Raw genomic sequence first — 19,391 nt, forward strand, 5'->3', positions numbered from 1 at the left:
CCATTAAGAAGCTTGGAATGCTGTCATTCGTTTGAACCTTGAGGAAATATAAGAGTCTTTCATTTAAAAATATATTCCTGCCCCTGGGAGGGGGGTAATACTTAAGTAACAGTTAATTTGAGGGGAGGGTATCAATGAGCTAAGTCACCAGGAGCGGGGAGAGAAAGACCCCCAAGGCCAAGCCTTTCCTGCTTAACCAATAGTTTTGACTGCTGTCTCCTGGTTAAGGCTATACCTGAGCACAGGGAAGAAGATAATAATTGCTTTGTAGGCAAACCCCCATCTCCTGGCACATACACACCTGGACCTGAAGCAGTGGCAGTCATTCACACATACAAACATCTAGCTAAAGGCAAAGATCACTTCAGATCTGACTTAATATTTTCCTACGTGTAGCGTTTTCCTCTTAATTTTCCTTTGGAAAAGACAAAAGTAGCTTCACACTTCCTAGGTCTTCATACTCCAAATTGCACTTGTTTGCATGGGACAGGTACATGCGTGTAGGTAAATCCACATTTCCTAGCACATGCCTCAGACCCCCACGAGGAGTCAAAGTTTCAGCAGAGAGCCCCGTGAAGATGTCACTCCCTCCCAGGGACTCGGCGGCATTATTGTCTGTCACGGAAGTGTACGCACAGATCTTTTCTCCTCCTCATGGTCCGTTTTCTATTTGTGATTAGTAACTGGCTTCTCTTGGTACGTTACGATCTATTACAAAAGCCAAACATTCGGAGGGCAAGCTGAAATGACAAAATTTGGTTATAATTTTATGTTGGCCCCTGACATATATATTTTTTTTAAAATGATTTGGTCTCTAAGCAACTGATCACTTAGCAACAAGAAGCACCTTTATAAAAGATGGCACACAAAGAGTGATTGCCAGAAAAGCTACCCGGTTCTTAAACAGCCGCGCATCATTGGCAAAACTCACCATCTTCAAGAGTCCAAAAACTAGAAGTGACCAGCAGACCCAGGTAACCTTGATATTTGCACATTTTCCTGAAAAAAAAAAAAAGAAAAAAAAAACTCATGCAACTATTGAAGAGAACAAAATTCTTTGAAATATGTTCATTTTTTAAAAGTCTTATTAGTTGGTCTTGGTTAACTTTTAATAGAATGTGTTCTATTAAATAATTGCTTCTTGATTTTTTAAAAAAACAACTTGGACATAAATTTTGTAATCAGGAAACAGTTCACTCAGAATATTTTATTTACATGAGGATGAAAGAGGGGAACAATCTGTTCTTTTCAGAGTTTATTTATGTAGGTTTTCATTTGAAGGGAGAAAATCTACACTGTGGCAAAATAAGAGTGTGCAAATATTACCTCGAGTGGTGTGCACTGCTAGGGGAATATGTGTATTTTCTTTTTCAGTGTACTTTTAAGCTACTAAAATATTTAGAGAGTAGCAAAATTATTTTACTTCCAAACTTCAGCTTTTCAATCCAGCGTCAATTCCAGTAGCAAGTGATGGTCTTTTGTTGCAAATATTCAAGGACTGTTTTTTTCTTTTTTCTCATTCACAGCACAAAATTAAGCATTTTTCTATTTGTTTTCATTGCTATAAGAAAAGATTCATTCCAATGCTAAGAGGAGAAATTCCAGCCATCTGTACCTTGTTTGCTTTTTTCAGGTACCCAGGAGTTGAAGACTTAAATGTCTTTCTACAAAATTGGAGTTGGAGATGAGGAACAGTTGTTTTTTTATCTGAACCCCTTAAATTAAAGACTGTGTAACGATAAACCCACTTAGGGTAGTCAAAGGGGATAAGGAGATATTTTGTGAGGGTGAAATAAAAATCTTCCTCGTTGAACTTGGAAACATTACAGAGATATCATAGATCTAAGCAAACAGACTTCAGAAAACTGCAGTTTCAAGAAAGATAAGTTAGGACAGTGATACTTTCGTTTTTTATAAGAACTGTGTGTGCCGCTTATCTTTAAATTGAACTGTATACTGACATCTTTTTGGAATCAGAAAATGGAATACTTAGTCTTAATACAGAGTTGACAATGGGTCAGGGCATTGTTGTACCCAATTCAAAATCAAGATGGTCCCAGAAAATTTGAAACCTACAATTACTCTGTTAAGACAGGGCTCCTTATCAGCCCAATATGATTACACTTGATTTAAAAAGCTGCTATGACTTGTATTTCTGTCACTGCTACCAATTTCGGGCAGAAAGAATTCCTTCTTGTGATTACTTTGAAAGTTAGTAACAGGTATTTTCAAATGAATTGCAGAAATCTTTTTTTTTTTAAAGCAATGTACTATGAAAGCACAAAAACATATAGCTTTGTCCTTTAGAACTAAAGATATAACGTACTCATATTTACAGACTTGTCATTACTGTAGAAACTTGTCTGCAGCTTTAAGTTAAGGAAATTAGATAAATAACAATAAGACATTAATGGTGTTGGTGTGTCTGGATATATTTTCACTTTTAAGTGTAACATAGCCTACTAAATATGAATGAAAACTAAAAAAAGCAGATGGTAACATTTATGTTGCAAATAGTAGCTAAGTTTTTGCAGTGGTTCTTTAAGATTTTTCAAATCCAGTCACTATGTTCTTTGAAGGTAAAGTCCTCTATGTTTTATCTATGCATAAGGAAACAAAGGGGACCCATGGCCCTGTAGAGCTTGTCATTTTGGCTGTCTTAATGAGTCCTCTGACCAAATGGACAAACAATTACCGGATTTGAGATAATCAATGAAATACTTAGAACAGACTGGCCACTACAGACTAAGCCAACTCATTCTGCTATACTGGATTAGTTACTTCTGAAACACACACATAGACACAAATGATCTCAATATAAATCATAAACCAGGAAATCAAATGAACCTCTCCGTTAGTGAGGGCTTCCCAGGAAAAAGGATAGTTTTAGTTTCATGAATGAGAAATTTCTCTCATAATCCTTATTTGGTGTCTAAAAATCACAGACAAAACTTGATGGCTCTTTTCCTTTGACCCTTAGGCTGGGATTGGACTGGGGGTCGGGGGATGGGGTGGCGGAGGGTAATAGCTGGCAGACCGACTGCCAAACAGTTCTGCTTTGTGGGAGATCCTCGCTGCAAACTAATCTGTTTACTTTGGACAGCTTAATACCTGAATTGAAATGATCAGGCAGAAAAGTGATTGGCCTTTTAACAGAAAAAATTTTAACCCTCTTCAATGAGTCAGTCATACTTGAGATAATATGGTCTTTCTCTGGTGAGAGAGAAGCAAGAAAAAACCTTCAGAGCAGCCCCTGTGGGCTGGGTACTTTACAATGTGCAGCTCTGTTTAATCCTCACAACTGTGCAAAGGCATCGGCATCTCTGTTTGGCCTATGAGTAAACCAGGTTCAGCAGTTTGCCGAAATGTTACCTAAACAGTGAATGGCAAAGTTGGGGTTTACACCCAGATTCCTCAGCCAGTGCGCTTTCCTTGTGCCACAGTGGCACAAGCGACCACTTTACACAGACCTTCAAATAGTCTCTCTGGTCTTAGTAATGCAAAAGTTCTGAGTAGGTGGGCTGGCAGCGAAGATTTAGGCATCTTTTCACAGGAGAGGCTCTTTAATCTATCACTGAAACCACTTAGATCCCACATTTTCGATGGCTGTCAAAGGCTATGAATTGGAAGGGGGCACTCAGCTGGGCTGTGGCAGTGGTGGCCACGGGGCATGTCACCATTCTTTGCCATGATGCACATCCCAAGTGGGACAGGACTCTTTGAGGTAGCCTTTCTGTGAGAACAGAGCCTGAGGCAGGGCTAACTGGGGGGCATCCCCTGGATCACAACAGTGAGGGACTGCACAGGTAGAGAGGAAGCAGGCCAAGTGACATGCCACCAATTTCAGGTGGCTGGGAAGGGAACCCAGGTGTGGGTGGAGTCGGGGGTGGGTGAGATGGTGCTATAGAAAGCAGAGCTTTCTCCTGAGGACATTGCTTCAAAATTGCAGGACTGCAGTGCCCTGTCCACTCTGGTTCTAAAGCCTCTGGGTTATGTTGTTGCCCCCTCTTCAAATATCCCTGACAAAGGGATTAGTCTTAGAGAGCTAATTTAACAAAACTTCCCCAAAACAGTATTTGGGGAGGAGCTTTTGTAAAGGAGCAGGGGCCAAGGCAGCTATGACTAACTCTGGAACAAAGCACCTTACATATCCCCATCTCCTTTGATTCTTAACATCAGTCAGCTCAAAGACCTGAAGAGTCCTGCCCAAAGCCCAACAGTTTGTTGGTGGACCTCAACTCAAGTCTGTTGACTGGAAACCCTGTGGCTCTTTTCCTACAACTGGGAAATATGGTGGTATATATAGGTACATACAGATCCTAAGGTGTGATATGGATCCAGAGAGGCTTGGGGTTGGAGGTGATCTGTCTTGAACTTGGCATGATCATCAAGTGAATACCAAGGGCAGTTCTTCACCTGCTACACTTGAGTCCATCCCCAGAGGAGGGATTAGCTCTCTAACAGGTGTAATAGGAAACCTCCCATTTCTTTTTCCAGTCCCTCTCTGCTGGGGTGAACCCATGGGTAATCCCTCCAACCAGAAATCAGAGGGCTGTTGGGCAGCTTAGGAAATTTGAAAATGCTTGGTAACAGGCTCTATTTTTGTACAAAACATAATAATCATCTTTGTGCAAAAGTATCCAAGTGATCCCCATGCCTCCTCTTCCCTAGCGCTCTTGTCTCCAATCAGAAATGCCCACCCTCTATGAGTTCCTGTGTGGTGTGTGGTGCTAAGACACATATGGTCAGAGCATAGATACCACATACCTACCATGGATAGCACAGGCCAAATCCCCCTCTCTATAAAGTGTGCAGAAAGTCTCCTCGCATCTGGCAACTCTCGGTAGAAGAGGACCATTTATTTCATGTCTTTAAAAACGTATCATTCTTAATCTGGGAGCTGACTCAGAGATTGCTTAATTTAGACTTCTCATTTCGGAGATGAGGGAACCAAGCCAAAGTGATTTGCCCAAGGTCTGTGCAGCTAGTGAAAGCAAGGGATAGAGCTCAGTTCTCTTGACTCCCAGTCCAGTGCTCTTTCCTCTGTATCATTATAATTGTTAATGCTAAGAGGAAGTAAGAGTACAAACTCTTGCCCATACTTTACAGATAGAAAAACTGAGGGCACAGTTCAGTTTAGGAACTATTGCCACTCCAAAAGTATGAAAATTACTAAATCTATGAAAGTGATTTAACAGTGCAGGATTAATAATTTTCATTCTCCCTGCTGGATATAAATACATAGAGTTCAGTATTGCAGGGAACACACTGACGTGTCCCAAGGCTGTTCAACTGTGATCATAAAATTTCTCTTCTGTATGGAAAGTAAGGAAGGGGCTGGAAAAATGGCCCCTACCGTTATGAAGCCTAGTGTCCAAACAGATGATGCATTTATGGAATCCCCTAAAAAGATAAACCAGCATATATCTGCATGCCAGAACTGTCACAGCAAGGCCCCACACAAAAACTGATATACAAAGGTATTGTAAGCAGTAGTCCTTGTGGATTTTTCTCCTGTTGGACCCCCACTGAATTTGGTACTATCCCAGAAGAGGCTCCTACATAAATACCCAATACCCTGATATGCAGCAGTAACTATGGGAATAATTCTGATGACAATTCTAAAAACTTAACAGGAAGGTGTGAACTCACATGAATTGAGCTTTCTGTGCTAAGTTCTGTGCTAGGACCTTTATGCAGGTTTTCCTATTTAATGTTCGTAATCTATAATACTAATATTCTGAACACTGTTTTCCAGATTAGGACGCTGAAATTCTTCTGCATTTAAGGAACCTGCCAAAGGGCCCAACACCATAAAGTGGTGATTATTTATTCAATATATATTTACTTGGCTTAAAGTATGTCCCTGGCACTGGACTAGATACTGGTGATATAAAGTTAAATAAGACATGGTCCTTGTCTTGAAGAAGCTAACGCCTAGTGATATTCATTTCCAGTTAATGTGGGAACTTCTGCTCATCAGAGCTAGTTTAACAGCAAATAAGATACTTGCTAAGTAAATTCTAAAATATTTACTCTAGAACACATACATATCTTGAAGGTTGAAAAGGGTTAAAGAAGAAATCCTAGAATAGGAAAATATAGGGCTAGGGTCTACACTGAGACGGGAAATTGAAGATTGACAGAAAGTTGGCATTCACGACATGTAGAATAAAATGGGTGAAAAGCATGGAGGAGAGATTGATCAGGTCACATTAAAAAAAAGGGCCAGCAAACTTGGGTTTCCTCTTTTGGCTGAAAGAGTTCCATACTGAGGAATAATATGAACAATGAACTTGGTGATTTAGGACGCTGGTAGAAAACCTTAAGGATCAGATAGAGGAGTTTGAATTAAGTGAATAGAAAATGGGGAATCAATAAGGGTCTTCTGATGCTGGCTCCTGGTTTTTGAATGTCACTAGATTGTGGACACCTGTGACAAATAATTCCAGAGGAAAAGAGTTTTGTCCTGTGTATCACTGACCCTGACTGAGGGATACTACTGACCAGAAGATCAGTCTTTTAAAATCTTGAACTCATCAGGAGTGAACAGATGAGGCCCTGGTCTGGGCAATAACTGCAGAGGATAAAGCATAGACGAGTTCAGAGCAAACAATGGGCGAGGCTTGATGACTAGATGAAAGAAGGGAAGGAAGATGGAAAACAAAGAGAACGGTGGTATCCCTAGAAGTAAGAGAAACTTAGGAATTAACTACCTAGTGAGGTTGTTTTTCAAAATGGTTTAGATACTATAAATGTGCTTATCCAAGTGGGGACATTTCCTCGGAAATGTTAAATGTGTTACCCAAAGTATAAATCAAAACATACTGAGTCTAAGAATTTGTGCTCTTCTGCAAGTAGAGAAAGGTGGGGGAGGAGGCAACCTGGAAAACATCACTTAGATGATAAACTATTAGAATTTCCAAGATATTTTAATGGTTTTATGGGGACCATAGGGGTATTCTGGAATACCCAAGAAGCCTGGTGACTGTGTCTTTAGGCAACTGGCAGACCTGATGAGAAGGGGTCTTGCTCCTACAAGTGTTTGAAAGAGTGTCTCCAAGAATAAACATGGAGAGGGACAAAACAGGAGACCTGAGTCCAAAGACTGGGTTACCCTGGGTGATTAATGAGAAGAGGTCTCACAACAAGGAATCAGGACAAGACAGATAAAGATTTGAGACCAGAGACTTTAGAAGAGAACCAAAAGAAGTCTGTTTCAAGAAGATGTTCTCTGCAAAGGCAGCAGAGAAGTGAAAATTTCTTAGTCTTTTGAACAAACAATTCATCAGACTGGTGATAGAGAAGTCACTGGTACCCTCAAAAAGCAATGTGGGTAGAACAGGAAGTTGGTAAGCCAGACTGAATGGTAGGTGCCATTGGGGTAGAATACCAGAGCCCAGTCAGGCCTCCTGACCTGCCAGCCCATGTGCTGAGTGAGTGCAGAATTAGTCAGTCCAAAATCTTGGCCTTCAGCAGAAATCCGTTTTGAAATCTAGCTGTCTGCCTGGGTCAGGCTGGGGAGGAGAAAGCATGAACTTTGGGGTCAGACAGATGGACTTTAATCCTTCCTCAGACAGAAACCAACTGTGAGACACTATCAAGGAGATTTAACCTCTATTTCTCCATCTTTAAAATGGAACTGATTTTTTTTTATCTCACAAGGTGTTTTTTTTCTTTTAAAGACTAAAATTAGATAAAATGCCTATAACACATGGGCAAACTGTACCAGTAAATATCATCTCTGCTAGGACAATGGGTTGTTTCACTGTGTTACTTGGAGTCTCGGAGCTCTTGAGAAATTTTCAGAAGCTGTTTTCAAAGGTGTCAGGGGCAAGGAGGTTCTGAGGAGCCAAAGGCTGAAGCTTCAGCTACCCACACCTGACTCTTACCAGAGCACAAGAGTCCCATGAAAATTTTGTTTAGAAAGGTAAGGGCATCTGAGACAAAACTACTGAGACTAGCAATGAATTTAACAAGGTTTCAGGATACTAGGTTAACATACAAAATTCAATTGTATTCTTATACACTATTAGCAATCAACCGAAAAATAAAAATTTAAAAACAATTTCAATACAGTAGTACCAAAAGCCATAGAAATATTTAGGAATAAATCCAACAAAAGATGTCTCAGACCTCTACATTGAAAAGCACAAAATATTGCTGAGAGAAATTGAAAAAGACCTAATAAACGGTGAGATATATCAGATTTGTGATAAAAGATAATACTGTGAAGGTGGCAATTCTGCCTAAATTGTTCTGTAGAGTCAATAAACTGTCAATTAAAATTCCAGCAGGCCTTTTTGTTTGTTTGTTTGTTTGTTTTGTAGAATTTCACAAGCTGATTTCTAAAATTTATATAGAAATGCAAAAGACCTTGGATAACCAAAGTGTGGGAATTCTGAGAAGCAGGCAGCAAGACTGGATTTAAATATGCAAGAGATTTATAGAGGAAAATGACAAGGAAGGATAAAAGGGGAGAGAGCAGAAGTAGACAAGGAAACTATCAGATCCCAATGCAGGTCTAACACCTATGAAAGGAGAGAGGGGAGGAAGAATTGGGAAAGGGCTTCAGACTACAATGTAGTTCTGAGAGTTTTAGTCAGGAAAGGGGCATCCCCAAGAAAAGATTGCCCATTGGAATAGTCCTGCATTGGCTAGAATGGGCTATCACTAGTACCCTTACCATACTTAGTCATTGGCTGGGAGCTACCAAGAAAAAGATGGCCTTTCTGTGAACAGTGAATCCACAGGGTGGAGCCATCAACTATGCTCCCAATACTAGGTTCTTTTGAAGATCTGAACAGCACACCTCCATAGCCACTATACAAAGTAGTTTTTAAAGAGAACAAAGTTGGAGAACTTCTCTTCCAATTTACCAACCTTACCTTCACGTTTCAATACTTTCTATAAAGCTACAGTAATCAAAACAGTTTGGTATTGGCAAAAAATAAACATAGATCAATGGAATAGAACAGAGAGTCCAGAAACATATTGCCAATTTTAAACCAAGGTACCAAGGCAATTCAATGGGAAAAGAAGAGTTTTTTCAACAAATGGTGCTGGATCAAATGGATATCCACATTGGGTGGGGGTGAGGGGTAGGCATCAACCCTTACCTCACACCATACACAAAGTTAACTCAAAATGAATCACAGACCTAAATGTAACACCTAAAACTATTAAAATTTTAGAAGAAAACAAGAGAAAAATCTTTGCGACCTTGACATGGCAAAGTTTCCTCAGAACACATGAAAAAGCATGAACTATAGAAGAAAAATTGATACTTGGACTTCATCAAAAATTAAAAACTTCTGATCTTCAATCGATACTAAGAAAATAAAGCAGACCACAGACTGGGAGAAAATATTTGGAACACATATACTAGACAAAAAACTTGAATCCAGAATGTTTTTTTAAAAACCTCTTAAAATTCATTAAGACAAACAAACCAATTTTAAAAAATAGGGCAAATATTTGACCAGACACCTCACAAGAGAAGATAAATGAATGGCCAGTATGCTCACTTCAAAAAGCTCAAAATTATTAGTAATTAGGGAAATGCAAATTAAGACCACAATCAGATACTTCTAGAATGGCTAAAATTAAAAGACTGACCACACCAAGTGTTGGTGAGAATGTGGAGCAACTGGAACGGTTTCTTTGAAAGATAATTTGGCAGTTTCTTAAAAAGTTACACATATACTTACCATACAACACAGCTATTCCATTTTTGTATTCTAGTGTTCATAGTAGTGTTATTTGAATAGCCAAAAAAACTGGGAAACAACCTGAATGATCATTGATAAATGAATGGAAAAGCTATGGCTTAACTACAATAGAATACCACTCAGCAATATTAAGGAACTAACTGTTGATATTAACAATCACGTGAAGGAGTCTCAAAATTCACATGCTGACTGAAAGAAGCCAGACAAAAAAGAATACAGACTGTATGATTACACTGAGATAAAATTCTAGAAAGTGTAAACTAATCAATAGTGACAGAAAGCAGATTAGTAGTTGTCTGGGAATGGGGTGGAGGAGGGATGGATTACAAGAGGGTGATGAAAATGTTATCTTGATTTTGGTGATGGTTTCAATTATACATATGAAATAAAACTCATAAAATTGTATGCTTTAAATATTTGAGGTTTAGTGTATGTCAATTATGCCTCAACAAAAATGGTTTTAAAGAGATGGAGGGAGATGAGGGCTGGTGTAACTAATGCAATCCCACCTACACAGTAGAAAGATTTGAACAGTGTCCTAGAAGAAACATAGGGAGGAGTAAGTCTGGTACTTTGTTTTCCTATTTGTCTATTGAGTATCTGCCTTTCTCCTAGGCTGGGAGAAGGAGTGGAGGAAAGAACAATGCCTAGTGCTGACCAGCTGTCGAGTTAAAGCTCCCTTGAGTGCTTCCTGCCTGCTAGGCTGAGGTCTGCAGAGGGAGGACCCTTCCCTCTGACACAGGAGCAGGCCTGCCAGCTGCCTGGGCAATCAGCCACTGGAGTCACATAGGGCCCAGCTCTCAGAAGGAGCCGTGCTTGCTGTTTAATGATCTGCAGCCACCATATTGATTCTTAACAATTTTATCTTTGAATTTGTGTTTTGTAAGCAAAGTCCAATGGGACAGTGGATGTGCCAGGAACTTGGACCCTTGGCTCACACAGGGTCTCACCTCCTGCAGTTTTTCAAGTTTTAGACTGCCTGCTCCTCCTCCATCCTGCCCAGTGAGCACTGCTGGGCACAGATGTGGGGAGAAATGGGACTGGCGCACAGTCAGGGGGCTGAGTCACAGGGTGGGGCCCCGGGGCACCTGTGAGGGGTCTGCATTTGCCCCGTAAGTATCCTTGTGCCTGTGGGAGCACAACGTTAAATGGCAAATTTGAAACACCATGACAGGTGGAAAGACCACAGAAGAAAGGAAAAGGCTTTTTCACCCCTGCTGTTTGAATAAGGGGCTCCATATTTTCATTTTGCACTGGGCCATGCAAATTCTGTTGGTGCTGGCTGCGGAGCCGCCTGCTTGAGATCGTCACCCAGCTCCTTCCAGATCCACCTGCCCAGGCACTCCAACTCTGGATCGCCACCAATACAGGCATGGGGCTGATTTTGTCCCTAAGAGATTTCCACCACCCTCAGGGGAAAAATGTGGCTCAATTCAGCCTGCCTAGGAGTGATAGAGATCCAAGCGTTGTAATGAAAAGTCTGGAACGTAGGGCAGGCTTGCCCTCCAGAGTAGGAAGCATATTGGGGTAGAAGCAAGGAAAGTCCTGTTCTCATAAGATTCCCCTGGATGCTGACCACCCTGTTCTTTGATTTCCTCTCCATTGTGGAATAAGGGTGAAAGTCCCAACTCGGTGTTTTGAAAAAAGTAACCATGACAACAGCCAAGTCCATAGAGAGAGTAGTAAAATGCATCAAGCTCACTCAATACCTTGCCTTTCCCTCCAGAATGAATGCTCCTAGTCAGACAATGATCCAGCTGCAACAAAAGAGCAAAAGGGAAGAATAGACCTAGAAAATCTTCATGTGCTGAGGCCCATTGGAGATTAGTGGTATCTCTTTGCTTTGTCGGTTCTTTGCCTTCTGGCTGTCTCCACACAGTTCAGGTCAGCTTTAGAAAGCTTATTCTAAAAGGGCAAGAGCAAATATAAGCTCTTTTTAGAAAACACGCTCTAAAAATCTGTTAAACCCATAGTTTAGAAGTAAAAATAAACTTGGAAAATTTGATTGAGTCGAGGTGTGATCAAAACTGTGGCCTCATCCTTGACTCTGTGGTTGGAGAAAGAACTGGCAGAAGTATTTCTATTTGCATGAGAAAGGAAGGGCTTCTGAGGCAGAATGAAACAGTCTAATCTTCAAGGGCACTGGCTGGGAAAAGAGGAGGCCTGAGTTCTAAACTCTGTCACTAATTAGCTGTGAGACCTTGGGTGTATAGTTTAACCTCTCAGGCTGTGCCAACATTTGCCCTGCTCTGTCAGCAGATGTGCAAATGCCCTTTTAATGAGAGGAAATCCTTGTGCTGGTAATGTGACCTGTGAGAGTGTTATCACATATTCTTTGAACCTGGCAGAGAAGGGTCGCGTCTGAGTCTTTTGCAAGGTGAAAGGTAAGTCTTTCCTCTGCTGAATCTGGGCAAACTTGAGGAGTGAGCAGAGGGTTACTGTAGCTTTCCACCAAGGAAACCAGCTACTTTCTCAGTGTTGGGGAAAGTAGATTTGCTTTGTCTCTGAGGCTATAACTCGATTTGTCAAGACTGGTCCTAATTGCTAGTCTGTAGCTTGGCACTCAGCTCCCTGGGCATCGGGGATCTGAGGCTCTACAGCCACAAAGGCCTGGTGGGCATCGGTCAGAGGGTAATAATCAAAGGGAGTTGGGTAGCACCTGCCCTGTTGAAAGGGACAGCAGATTGTTGCCACAGGGAATGTGGGTCCAGTGTGGGCCGATCTTCTGCATTTTCCTTGAAGAGGCCTGAAATGTGGACTTTTAAAATTTAAGATATTCGAAACTTTAAATAATGTTAGTGAAAGCAAATTTAAAGCATAATGTAAGCCAAAATGAGACAAGCTAGCAGGCTGGGTGGGTTAATGACAAACTCCCACTAGGAGAGGGGAGCACAGGAGCAAAGCAGTCTGTGCCTTGCTTCCTGCAGAGCCTGGGGAAGAAGCAAGATCCTAGGGCATCTTTATCCGGGCAACTCGCCCCATCTCTCAACTGTCCTCTTCTGTCTCTCCTCCTCCCACCAGCCTGAGAAGATTTCATCTCTCTGTGGGAGGAGGGAGTAAGAAGCATTGCTCTTATCCCACATTTCTTTTCCCAAAGCCGCCACTGTGGCCAGTCCTGCCTACCGCTATAGAGCCTGGATTTTTGAAACCCACAAGCCCGGAAAGCGTTTCCTTCCCTCTGTACTCTGCTTCCCTGAGGCGATGAAAAATGCTCAGCTGATTTAATGAGGAGAAGGAATAAAGGCTAACCAGGTAACACTAGCTAACCTGCCTCCAGCCCAGGTGTTATACTGGAGAAGCATACACACAAAATCTCAGAGGCCAGAATCGGGGCGGTGTGCCTGGGAAGTTAGGATTGGTTTGGTACAGCTGGGTGGGGTGTTGGGCAAATGGCAGGGGAAGGGACTGGAAAGGCAGATAAAATAGGACTTAATACACAAAAAAATTTCATTGGCTCAGATGTCTGATTACTTACGTGTTTTTCTGTAAAGCTGGTGGACCAATGCTACATCTGTTTTGTGTAATTTATCTGTGCACTTTAAAGTGACATAAAGGGCTTCAGAAACCATGATCTGTAAACCATGCCTGTCATAATTTGGGTGGCTTTGCCCTCTACAAAGTATCCAAAGCTGATGCCGCTGAACTCATTTGAGAGTATTAAGTATCCCCAGACTTCACCGAGATACATGCTACAGCTGTCACCAAGTCTTCTTGCTATTCCAGGAACTGCTACTGCTTTCTGCCTGCCCTCCCCCCATTCCAGCTCCCATTCCCTACTTCCCCAGGCTCCACCAAACTCTTCTTCTTCCCCAGTGATCTTTCCAACTCCATCTCTCCCCTGAACTTGGGCTGACCCTGTCTGCCCTTACAAGAAGAAGATGTGTTTTCTATCATACATCCCCTGATTCAGTGTTGGGAGCTGGGGTTGGTCTTCCAGCGTGGTGCTTCTGGACCATTGCTCCCCTTTTCCTTCTAAAATACCGTAAGCTCCTTAAGGTTCACACTGACTCCTCTAGTCACTGAAGGCTTAGCCTCTTTCTCCGTGTCTTCCTCTCCACCCCATCATCCTCAGCAGCTAAATGTCCTTATGGCTGATATAAGCAACACCCTGGCTGCAGAGTTCCCTGACGAATGCACCTTCAACAGCCTTCTCCCTCCACTTCAGCACACTCCCAGGGGTGCAGCTGGGACCTTGACATCATCAGAAACTGCACGTCCTCTGAAATGTCATTCTCTCACCACAACCTTCCAGCTCATTTGCTCAAGTTCCTTCACTATTTTCCAGCCTCAATGAAATCTCCAAGCCTGTGGTCCCTCCACTTTCTCTCTGCCCATGAACATCCTCCTATCTTTACTTCCTTTTGTATCTAGCTTAGAGGGCATAGTTCTTCCCACAGTGTCCTAAAAATATTACTAAATCTGTCGTGTCCCTCTTGATGGTCCTTGCCTGGCAAAGCCCCTAGGACTTATTTATGCCTGTGTCTGAGCAGATCAGTGTGACTGGAGAATATGGCACATTTGGGTGTGGCTCCAACTTCATGTTCTCCAACCTTGTTAGGGTCCTCAACACTGCTTAGCAGTTTTACCATGCTTTTCTAGAAGCTTCTGCCACTTTCACAATCACATTTCATTTCTTCCTCTCAGAGCTTTATGCTTCCAACCCCTTTACTCCCAGACAGAAGCTTGGCAGAGAAAACTGATGGACTGCATTTGCACCTGCCCTCTCCTCCCATATATAGTACAAGGGAGGGCATGTCCCTCCTTCAACCAAGGCCAGTCCCTCCACATGTGCACCGGATCTCATCCTCTCCTAAGGTGCAAGTATCCTGTTCCAGTAGGTATACCTTCTCCTTCCCAAATATTTAACCTCTTCCTCACACCTGGATTCTTCCCTTTAGCACTCAAATACATGCTAGAATTCTCCATTACAAATAAAGTCAAGCAAACACAACTTCCCTTAACTCCACACATCACTCAAGCTCTCACCTACTGTTCTGTCTACTCTTCATTCACAGCCAAGCTTGTAATTTAAGAGATATGTACAGACACTGCCTCTTTCTCCTTTTCTCCTTTCCATTCTGGCTTCCCACTTGACCACCTTGCAGCAACTGCTCTTGCTGGGGCCACCAATAGCCTTTTTGCTTTACCCAATATGAATTTTCCACCTTAATCAGACTTGACCTCTCAGGAGCATTCAATGCGGTTAAACTTTCTTCCTCTTGGCTTTGGTGATAAAAATACTTTTTTGGTCTTCTTTATACCTTCTGACTGTTCTTAGGATCTTTTGCCTGTTCCTCCTCCTCCAAATTCTAAATTCTTGAGTTCTTTGGGAGTTCTCATACCATACTCTCCACTGGCAATTTCAACTTTTCTCGAGGCCTTAAGTCTACCTCTATCTAGCTTGGCTTAATCTTTCCTGAACTCTTACCTTTTCTATCACAGAACTGTAATTAAGTACTTATTTGGATGATTATCTGTGTACTGTTCCTTCTCCTGCAACTATAAGCTCCATGGGGGTGGGCGGTGTCTTCTTTATCCCCTTCTCCCATAATCCATTGGGCCAGCCTCCAGAAAAGTGACCAAGTGACAACGCAGAGTTCTACTTGATGGCCCATGCTCCTCCATGCTCTTTCCTTCCAAAAGAGGAAGCAAATATTTGCCCTCATGGGATTGTGTAATAGTCAGAACTTGTCACTGAAGTCTTTTCTCCCAGATTTAAGTTAAAATTATCCTTTCTTTACTGCAGAATAGGAAATCCAGATATTTTCTTTTGCCAAAAATGGGAAAATCCCATATTAATAAAAATGAACATTGATGGGTAAGGGAGTCTTCAAGTTTTTCAGTAGAGGAGTGACATGGTGAGCTCTAGATTTTGGAAAAGCTGTCAGCAGTAAGGAGGAAGAGTTAGTGGAAGGAGAGAATAGGGGCAGGGGCATTCATATAATTCTGTTCCCAGGGAGAGCTGACAAAAGCCCTTATCTCATGGGTGACACAGAATAGGAAGGAAGAGGGAGAACTTCGTAGAGAAAATGACAACTGAATATGAAGCTGGGGTGGTGGGCAGTGACAGATTGCCCAAATTCAGAGGACTCCAGTATTTTACCCATCGTCCTCTGCAGTGGGCCCCCACGTACATGCTGCTCTGTCTCCCTGGAAGGACTGGCCCTCACACTTAACTCCTTGGAATCCTCTTCCTCCATCATGATCTCTATAAAGCGCACCTTGATAACTCCAGGAAGAATGACTCTGTGCCTCCCCTTAACCCCCACAGCATTTTGTTCAATGGTTGATATTCCTGCCAGTTGTATATAACACAAGTGCTCATGTGTGGACTGTATCAAAGCACTGTGCCATCTGTGATGAAATAACTATTTTCAACTAAAACAACTTAAAAAACCAAATAATAAATTGAAAAAAACATACTTACTATCTTTATGTCCTTGACTTACAGTTAACCAAAAGCATCTTCTCATCTTTATTTAAAAAAAAAAAAACTGGTAGGGCATGTTAATAATACTTATTACTCATTTATCTGATAAGGTTTATAAAAAGGTCTTGGATGAGCCTGGCCTGCTCCTTCCTTTGGTTTTGGAGTAGACAATCTTTTAGTTCCAGAATAGCCTGAGACACCACCTCTGAGCTTCTAAATGACTCTTGTATCCTGAAAACCCAGGGTAACCACACTCCAGCTCAGTTGGTTCCCATTAACCTCTTTGTAAGTTATCTGTATGTGCACACTTTAGCAATAACAGCCTTTTAAAGGGTGCCAGACATTTTTAGCCACACTGGATGCAGATAACAACATGGTTTAACTTATTTATGATGAGGATTGGCTCACACAGACCTCTTCACATTTAACACTCTCCTAAACATTCCCAACATTCACTAGGGCTTGAATAGCCCTTTAGGACCAATGCCTTCTGTGAAAATACTCAAAATACATCTGAATACACAACCTATGCCATCACCAAGAGCACTCTGCCATCTAATTCCAGCAGAATCCTAATGATGCCACAAGACCAGAAAGACTGCCTCTTTGGGAGACAGCTCCTGATTCCCATCTTCCTCCTCTGATCAGCATCAATCCCTATGCTTTCACTTCCATAATTTGCATACTCTTTTCCTGTGGTGTTTATCACATAAAGCCTTGCTACTTTTATTTGTGTCTTTCTCCTCAGCTGTATCAAAAGCTTCTTAAAGGCAGAGACAGTATTTTCTTAGTGTCCTACCTGCACCCCTCCCAACCCTCCACCTACCCATACTAGAATCTTAATACGATGCTTTGTACTTGGTTGGAGTTCAGTGTTCTAGAAAAGTTAATGACTGAATAAATCATTAACATAATTTGGGTCATTTTCCGCATGCAATGCATCGCCTGCCTTTACCCACACCAAAAGCCCTCGGCCTAGTCTCTGCTCACTTTTCCTGGACTCCCATAGTTTTTCCCCATCTGTCTGGCATTTCTCTCCACCGCTAAAGAGTTTTCCAATCTGCTGCAACCCTAGTGCCTGCACAATTACTCACTGTTTTGATTCATTTTTTAAAGTGATTTAGTAAGAACAGTTCCAACGCTTAGCACTCTTCCATTTGGAGGACTGTTCTACCATTCCTGGTTTCTCCTGATAACCCTGCTGCCCACCCTAAACCTGTGGCAACTCTACAAGAAAGCCTTTTGAAGTCTCCCTTAGCAAAGAAGCTGGTTGTCTTAGAATCAAAAGAAGCTATATGCAATTCATTCCCTAAAATCCTCCTTGAAATGGAGGAATTGGACACAAGATGGTCTCTCTTGGGTTCTTTCCTTATGCCATCTTTTCTTGCTTGTAGCCAAAATACTGCAGCTATCTTCAATTATTCCTAAACTTAAATGTTTGCCAGAAACTGATGCTTTTGAAATGCATGCACCATTTTTTTTCATGCAATATATATATATATATATATATATATATATATATATATATTTTTTTTTTTTTTTTTTGCTTTGGTGATTACTTGACAGAAGTTCCTGGTGATAGTGATCCTAAATCCTAACTCTGCCTACCATGATTCTCTAGGTGTTTTCACTATTCACTGTCTCCTCTAATGATCACATCATCCTCTGAATGGTGGGAAGGCAGGCATCATTAGCCCCATTTTACAGATGCAAAATCTGGGACTGGGAGAGAGATTTTGTGATTTTCCTAAATTGCCATGGTTTGTAAATAGTGGTGGTGGGTGGAGGTGGGGGTATTTAACCCATAGCTTCCTAAGACTTTCCCACTTTCTCAAGCTTTTGTTGGATTTGTTTCGAGCAGCATTTGCTGCAGCCAACTTTGGTTCCTTGGACATTCAGTCATCCATTTAAGCTGGCTCTCTTTTTTGGGGGGGATTTAAACTCTTCTAACTGAATAAATCAGATTTATATTTTAAATGTTTTTGTAAATCTCTGTAACAATTTCAATAGGCCCTACCTTAAAATTACATGCAGCTAACAGATGTTCACCTCCTTTTTAGCCCTTTTGTCAGACATAGGGAGACTGGCATGGGGTGGAAGATGGTGGAGGATGGAGTGGAGGAGGAGTGTAGGGTACCGGGGGCAGGAGGACCTGGAATCCAGTCCAAATTCCACTGAAGGGGTACCTTTTCCAAAGTTTATCCTCCCAGAGGCAAAGGCTTTTTACTATATCACACAAATGTGCTGCATAGACTAATAGGGGTCCAACTGGGAGAGGGCTGGAGGAGAGATAGTTTACAGTCTAACGTGTGAGTCAAGCCACATGCTTAAAAGCACCTGGGTTACATTAGGATAAAGACATGCTAAAAATGTCACCAAAGATGTATACCAAGAGCTGACTACGGTTGTGGGAAATAAAGGAAAGCCAAGGTGAGAGAGGTGATGGTAGGCTGGGGAGACCTGGAAAGCTTTGCAAAGAAGAGACAGTGATTTGGAAAGCATGCAGTCCTAGCGAAAAGGAGGGATACATAGTCCCATCCCCTGGCATGGTCCTAGATGCCTATCTAATGTCTGCTTGAGGAGCCTCCAGTCCTTTGGAAATAGGTAGATTGTGAAATGTTAGCTACCTAGTACAAAGGAGAGGAGAGAGAAGAAAGCAAGGGGCAGCAGAGGGGATAAGAGCATGCTTCTGAGCCGTATAGCCTGGATCTGAGCCCTGTTCTACCACTCAGTACTAAGTGAATTTGGGTAAGCTGCTGCTAGATTCTGGACTTCATCATTGATAGTAGCTACCTCCTAGACTTGATCTACAGATTAAATGAGATTATTACCTACAAAGTGCTTAGAACAGTGCCTGGCACACAGTAAGTACTCAGTAAGTGTTAGTTAATATTACGATCACACATGCTTGTGTATCACATATGCACAAGGAAAATGCCTCTTGGGATCCACAAGTAGTATTAGAATCCATAAATTGAGAGTTAATATACTCTAAAAGACACCAGGAAAGGTCAGAGAAAGAGGACTTGACCTTCACGTGTTGCTGCTGTTTTTTCATGGTTGGGCACTTTGGAATAATACTCTGAGGAAAATATGGCAATGAAATGGTGCCATGTAGGACTGATCTCATGCCCTGGGCTCAGGTAATGGAGCACAGGGTCCAAGAAATCAAGGCCTGCTTGGATTCCCTACACCACAGCCTGGAGGCAAAGTTTCTACTGGTTAACAAG

General features: G+C 41.8%; 1 long non-coding RNA gene across 1 annotated transcript in view; it reads right to left on the bottom strand.

Annotated features, from left to right (window-relative positions):
- Window positions 1–656: 656 nt before the first annotated feature.
- The window catches only part of LOC135321386 (uncharacterized), a 57,799-nt gene continuing 39,064 nt past the window's right edge, over window positions 657–19,391 (bottom strand). Inside the window, exons 2-3 of the long non-coding RNA XR_010381116.1 lie at window positions 932–999; window positions 657–740 (exon numbers count right to left, since the gene is read on the bottom strand). This is a non-coding gene — a long non-coding RNA (uncharacterized LOC135321386). The remainder of the gene's footprint in view (window positions 741–931; window positions 1,000–19,391) is intronic.

The sequence above is a fragment of the Camelus dromedarius genome, chromosome 5, assembly GCF_036321535.1.
Source record: "Camelus dromedarius isolate mCamDro1 chromosome 5, mCamDro1.pat, whole genome shotgun sequence".
NCBI classification, from domain to species: domain Eukaryota; kingdom Metazoa; phylum Chordata; class Mammalia; order Artiodactyla; family Camelidae; genus Camelus; species Camelus dromedarius.